The sequence below is a fragment of the Chelonia mydas genome, chromosome 12, assembly GCF_015237465.2.
Source record: "Chelonia mydas isolate rCheMyd1 chromosome 12, rCheMyd1.pri.v2, whole genome shotgun sequence".
Lineage (NCBI taxonomy): Eukaryota > Metazoa > Chordata > Testudines > Cheloniidae > Chelonia > Chelonia mydas.
Window position 1 is genome coordinate 7,521,428 of NC_051252.2, and position 6,907 is coordinate 7,528,334.

The window sequence follows — 6,907 nt, forward strand, 5'->3', positions numbered from 1 at the left end:
CCACCGTGACCTGGGAAGAGAAAAGAGACGCAGAAGAAGGCAGGAGGAAAAGCCACATCCGAAGGCCTTTAAAATTACAAGCTGCGTCTCCAAGCCAACACATGTAATTTAACATCACTGGAGATTCAGCTGTCTTGTTTTCCTTTCACCAGGCAGGAGGGATCAGATAAGAAGCTTGTTCTCCAGTACAATGCAGACCACACTGCAACAAAGCCATTCAGACTGTAGGTCGCAATTTCCTTGTCAAACAATGTTTTTAGACACAGTCTGCTCCAGAAAAGGTCATTTTAATGCATTCTAAAAACCCCATACCTAGCAGGGGTAGTATTAGGGAATGCTGAGCCCGTACAGACCCTTTAACAGCTGCAGGGTTAGGATCCAATCCTGAGAGGCAATGATAGGCGGGTAATAATTTAAGCAAAAGGCTCCCACAAAATTGTCCCCTGGCCTGGGATAAATCCCAGGTATAATTTGACCGGGGTGTGTGTTTGCACAGAAGAAGGTCTGGAAACGAGGCTTCAATTCATTTGTTTCCCCATATATTAAAAAAGCTCAGGGCCAGACTGTGACAACCTCAGGGTTTGTTTTGACCCAGAAAAGTGGCCAAGTTTAGCTCAGGTTTAGCGAATGCGAACTAGCTAAACCAACTTAAACTTGATGCCTTTCTCAGCGTAGATGCTTTAGCTGGATTTCAGCCAACGAGAGCATGGGGTGGGGTGAGTTAAATCGTCATGTGGAAAGCCTCAATTTAAATAATCAATTTTAATCCACTTTTCCATTTGTACTGGAGTTACTTTCTAAAGAAAGATGTGTTCCCATTAGCTGATATAACCATTAAAACATTTACAGTGAAAATAGAGTCTTTACATGAGATTTGGTACATCTTGCTATCTAGGAGGGTACACTATAACTATATACGTGTCTTTAAGCAATTATATAGCTTGATATTTTTGTATTCTTATTGTACATTTTTAGTATGTCAGGAAATGGTGAATGATACATTGCTCATTTACTAGATAACTTTTTGCTCATTATTTGTATCAAGCTGTATTAAGATGGCAACTGGAATGTAATGAAACACAAAACAGCACATACAATTTATTTTTAAACAACTTTCAGGTGTTTTCGATACACAAACTTCTCGTATCAAAAGATGCTTCACCATTTACTAAACAGAGGGATTAACTGTAGTCCATGAATTCAACTCATTATATCAGGGTCAGCCTGGGAAAACTGTCACACACACCTAAATGAAAGTGACTGGAGCTTAAGTTCCTACTCGCCTAGATCTCTTGAAAATGAGACAGTCTTCTACTGTGCCATGTTTATAAAGCTCAACCTCCAAAGTTAGATGTTCCCCCCCCGATTCCTGAAGAGCAGCCTTTGACTCAAAGTTTGTGATAGAGGCTCAGAGATTTAGCTTATTTATTTTTTACTTAATTTTTTTAAAACATTAGAAGAAGTTTAGGCCTTAACATTTTGGAGTAAATTCAGATTTTAAACAGGTTTGTTTTAAAACGAAAAACTTTTTATAATTTAAATAACAAAAAAATCCAATTTTGTATTTTTCCAAAAAAGTGTCATAGAATCATAGAAGATTAGAGTTGGACGAGACCTCAGGAGGTCACCTAGTCCATCTCCCTGCCCAAAGCAGGACCAACCCCCAACTAAATCATCCAACTAAGTCATCCATTTGTATCCACTCTGTTTTGTGCTCAGCAAACTTGGGTGCTCAGCTCTTTTGAAATCCAACCCACTTGTTGGGCTGCATAAATATGGATTTACGAGTCTAACTTTAAACATCCACTTTTGAAAATCTTCGCCTAAGGTAGTCTCACCCTGTGCAGACACACTTGTGTGCTGATGATGCACTGACAATTATGCATGCACGAGCGTGACAGTATCTTCAGCTCCGTAATTGATGCTACTCTGGGTTTGGAAGCGTGCAGCTTCAAAGAAACAGTTTGTTGGGTGCATCAGCCTTCAGAATAGAGGCCTCACTTTGAAACCTGATGTGTCAGAATAGTAACCAAAGAACAGATAGGAGACCTAGCCACCTGGCCTCTGCGTGTGCCGAGGACTCCTCACTGCCACATGAGATCCGCAGTAGACTCCTAGCACGATGGAGCGCTGAGAAGAGAATATATTCATCCCTAAGGGGAAGGAGCGTCTGACTTCACCTTTGCAGAGACCCAAAGGCACTCCCAAGGAAGGTCACTATAACCATGGGGTCCATCTAGCCTCGTCTGGTACCTACACGGTTTAGGGCATCTGAGTTTCCTGAATCAATATGCTCCATGGAATAGTTTTGCAAATTCTATGTCAGGGTTCAGCAAAGGGTCACCTCACTGTAAATAGTTTAGACGCCAGCTGTATGGCTGTTTTAATGGCATTATACAATCCAATATGAAGAAAGAAAGATAGATATATAAACCTAAGCCCAATAGCCCTCTCCTAGGACATGGCACCCAGACAGTGAAAGTAACTATGAACTAAAGGCCTGATTCTGTCTATCTTAGGCACTCACATGGCTGTATTACCATCAGATGTGTATTTATCCGCACAATACCCCTGCAAGGTAGGGCCGTGCTAGTATCCCCACTGGGCAGGCGGAGAACCTGAGGCACAGAGAGACTAAGTGAGCTGCCCACGGTCCCACAGACAGTCTGTTTCAGAGCAAGAAACGGGTCTTCAGTCTCCCATGTGGCAGATTAGCACCCGAACCACTGGATTATCCTCCCACTTCTCTCACTGATGTAAATCAGGAGCAGCTTCATGGAAGCATGTGAATTTACAGCAGTGTAAAACTGGTGTAAGCGAAAGCAGGACAATGCCAATGCAGGGACAGACGAATCTAGTTTCATTCTTCAAACTGAATGAAGAGCAAAAATGAAGCAGCTACATTCTATTTTAAAATTTGTTTTAATTACCCTTGTTGGCACTAACTTAAGCGAATTAACAAGACACTTAACTATGATTTTGGGGCAAACCCTTAGCTTAGTAAATCAGAAGTTAATGTTTCTACCCTACACCGATTCTCACCAGTTAAGGATCTAGCCCTTTATTTTGACAGTGTCCCTTTAAGATGTCAAAGGCTCTTGCTCTAAGCCATCCTTAGATCAGTTTATTCACTGCTGCTATTAATGTGACTCTGTTTGTCGTAGTTCCTTGCCTAAATGTTTTCTGATCCACTAAAGGAGCACAGACAATGTCCTGTGACAGAGTGAACATTGCCACTGTGGTCAAGGAATACATGATTTGATGTTTCTTGTAACTTTTCCCCTGACTTTCAACATTCTGGGCCTTGCACTGTCAGCAGCCAACAAACTTCATTAACAGCCCTGAGAACTGCAAAGTTGAATCCCCGGCTACAAGGGAAGCTAACAGAGAGCAGGAGCTGAGCAACAGAGCTCTGCAGTAATACCGAGGGTCAGAGTGGTGAACTCTAGGGACGTGTCTACACTAAAGGCCAGACTCTCACCCCAGTTCCTCCAGCACCATTCAGGAGCAACTCCAGTACAGTCAGTGAAATTACGCCTGATTTAGGGCTGGATCCACAGGCTATTGAGATGAATCTTTCCATTGACTTCAATGGGAAGCGGATCAGACCCTTACAGAGGTGTAGCAAAAATCAGAATCTGGCCCTCGGGCCTTCTTTGCCACAAATTTCCCACCACTGCAGTTTCCCTGGTGACAGCAAAGGTGGGCATGCCGGTACATTCATCCGGATCGCTCCATGCAGTCCCTGGACTCCAACAGGGCTACGTGTGTAACGGTTACTCACATAAGGAAGAGTTACAGGATCAGGATCTTAGTTTGGCAATGGGGGGAGCTAAGGGAAAATATTTTCCTTGTTCAACTCATTCACCAGGTGTTCATGGCATTCAGTGTATCCAAAACCTAGACGGAGCATTGGAGCGTGCTACTTGTTGGTAGCTCAGTTACTTGCCCTACATTCGAATGATGGACTTCCTAAACCCAGCCAGCAATCAGAGCTGTCACTAAGAAAGGGAGCCCTTCCCACCACCTCCCATACAAAATAGTGACTCACCCACCAAGGCTCCAGCAGACCCAGCTGCTACAAAGCAAACAGCATTGAGGAGAACAATAGCCAACAGCGAAGGGTACAAAAGTGAAGGCACACCACAAACTGCTGGCAAACAAGCACTTTTGCCCTTCCGCCCTGTAGCTCACCAGCTGGCTGCCGTTCACTCTGACTCCCAACCCACAGCAAGTGGGGCAGAGCAAAGAGGGGGGGCCCTGTACACTGAGCTACCAGAAAGATATCCAACACCTCACAGCACCAAGTCCAGGGCCTCCGGACGTTAACCATCAGAATGCAAAGTGGGTCACTGATCTCTTCTCCAAGGTAAGTTTTTGGGCATCCGTGAATCCAGGCTCAATCCTAAATGGCCACACTCACAACAGCAGTCCCGTCAACGTCGGCAGGGCTGCTATAACCACGTGCTATGGCAGAGCCAAGAGGCTACAAGCCAGATCGGGGCCTCACTGGGCTTGTTACGAACACACGGTGCCCTGAAGAGTGCCCTATCTTAATAGAAGAGACAGCCAGAGTGGGAGCAAAGTACGAGTCCCGAGTAAGCTGCGTTACGGGCCTGAGCAAGGCAAGCTGGATTTGTGGCACATGGTGAGAGAAAGGAACGGGCTTTATACCCTCAACTCTAAACAACTCCCTGAAGGTCCCAGAGCTGCTGCGGAGAAAAGGTTCGTGCTCATGTCTGGGTGGTATTTTAAACATTAAGGGTGGACGGGTGTGGGCCCCTACCAACATTAAACAGAGCCTTTTCTTTCTCTCCCCTCCAGCGGCAGGGCACACACATACACAGGGGCAGCGATGCAGCTGCAAGAGAAAGACAGTGTTGTCCCTTCCACACAGCAGACAGATTCACAGTCCGCGCGCTGTGATGGATTCTCCCTGCAAGGCACTTAAAGACTTGGATTTTGTTTCATATTTGTAGATGGCGTGAGAGCTCAGTCGCTTTAAAAGGGGGGGAAAAAACCACCACTCTAACTATCATCTCCACCAGGAGGGATTTCCTCCCCCCAGTTACTACTACACTGGGTCGGACCCCAGGCGCAAGGCACCTGTCATCAGGTGGACTCTGGGAAAGGCAGCACCCCGGGTAATTTTTCAAAGGAGGGCTGGAACAACAGGGCCCATGGTCTGCATTTAGCAGTTGACTGGAGCGGGCAGGGGGAGTTTAACTGACCCAGCCGCTGGGAACCCACCGCAGCTGATCGTGTTGCAAGCCGCCTCTGGCAGCCTGCCCTTTCCCAGCAGCGGCCTTTCAGGGGTGCCGCTCAAACAAGGCTCTTCCCCCGCGGGGCGGTGTGGGGCCAAGGCGGGAGGCTGACGGGCAGAGCCAGCCCTTTCAGCCGGGAACGCTCCCTCGGAGGCGAACTGTTTCCTGGACTGAAACTAAGTGCAGAAGTAAGGCCAAGATCCAGCCCCACCCCGTGAACCGCCCAGCGCCGCTGCCGGGAAACTTACCGCGCCACAGCCCGGAGAGGGGCCCCCAAGCCCGCTGCGGCGCAGCAGCCCCCCACGGGTCCCCCCGGGGCTTGCCACGATCAGCCTCCCCCCCCTGGAAGCGGCGGGTGGCCCGGCGCAGACCGCGGCTCCCCCGCCCGCCGGTCACTTACCGCCGTGCCGCTGCCGTCCGGGCGGTGGGGCCCCGGGCTCCTCACCGAGCTGCTGGGGCCGCGGCGGGGAGCTGCTGGGGCATCCCCGGAGAGCCCCGCCGGCTCTGGGGGGGGGGGGGGGATCAGCGGGCGGGCATCGCCGCCGCCTCCTCCCCGGCCAGGCAGCGGCTCCTCCCGGCGGGGACGGCAGTGCCCCGTTCCCCGGGGGGCGCTCTCGGGGCTCGGCTTGGCTGGCTGCCGCCGCCCGGGCACCGCGGCTCCCCCGGCAGCGAGCGAGCGAGCGAGCGGCGGAACCAGCTGCGCCCGGCAGCGGCGCCTCGGCACTGGGGGAGCGAGGGGTGGGATCAGCGCGCAGCGCCCAGCCAGGCGACACACGCCGGCCAGCCCCCGGCCCTGCGCCTCCGAGAGAGGCAGCGGGGCGCCCCCCTCCAGCCACTTCCCCCGCACGCTGCACCGGGACTGGCTGGCAGCGTCCCCGGTGTGTCAATCCCTCCTCCCCTTCGGAAGCCCTGAAACGTACCGACACCCGGAGGCGGATTTTCAGAAACTGCTTCTTGAACCCACACAGAATCCCCCCGCTTGGGCTTCCCAGGCTTGCGGGGTCTTTCCAGTCTAGGCTCCCGTCTCGGTCTGGCTCTTGGAGGGCAAGAAATACTTTAAATAGCTTTGTCGAGGGGGCTGGCCCTTCCCAAGTAAATAATTACCCCTCAAAGGACCCGTGCAAGAGACGCGCTCCAATATGCCACGCAAGTGGTATTTTTAAAACCAGCCGGCTCCTAGCGAACGGCTTTGAAACCCGCTCCGCTGGGGCAGACGGGCGAAGCGGCCCGGGCCCCTAACGAGACCCGGGGGAAAGGTTTCTAAACAAACTACAGGGCCAATGGAGGGCCCGATCCTGCCATCGGATCCCCTGCGTGGATCCGATGGCAGGATCGGGGCCTTTCGCTTCTACTGGGTCACACAAAGCATGTGTTTGACCAGCCTGCGGTTCGTTCGCGAGTCGAAACCAGCCCCCAAAGGTTTCTTCTTTCCCAAATTCTTGGGGAACTGGGAGGATTCCTTTGAAGCTTTGCTATTCGAGCTACATGATTGGTCCCTTGGGTCACGTGGGATTGGTCCCCCTGGGATGATCTAAGCTTTTATGAACCCCTTCAGCCTAAAATGAGAGTTATTTTGCCTTGAAACAAATTCCATTTTGGGGTCCAACAGATCTCATCTATCAGAGTAGCAGCCCTGTTAGTCT

At 50.4% G+C, this 6,907-nt stretch overlaps 1 protein-coding gene across 3 annotated transcripts in view; it reads right to left on the reverse strand.

Moving 5' to 3' along the window:
* Positions 1-6,600, reverse strand: part of CPNE2 (copine 2) — a 153,407-nt gene extending 146,807 nt beyond the window's left edge. The window contains exon 1 of one of the 3 annotated variants that reach the window (XM_007070575.4): positions 6,185-6,600. The gene's annotated coding sequence lies outside the window, so the exon portion shown is untranslated. Of the gene's footprint in view, positions 1-5,664; positions 6,101-6,184 lie in introns of those variants that run through there. The other 2 variants (XM_043525982.1, XM_037878210.2) reach the window with 2 other exon arrangements.
* Between the last annotated feature and the right edge of the window lie 307 nt (positions 6,601-6,907).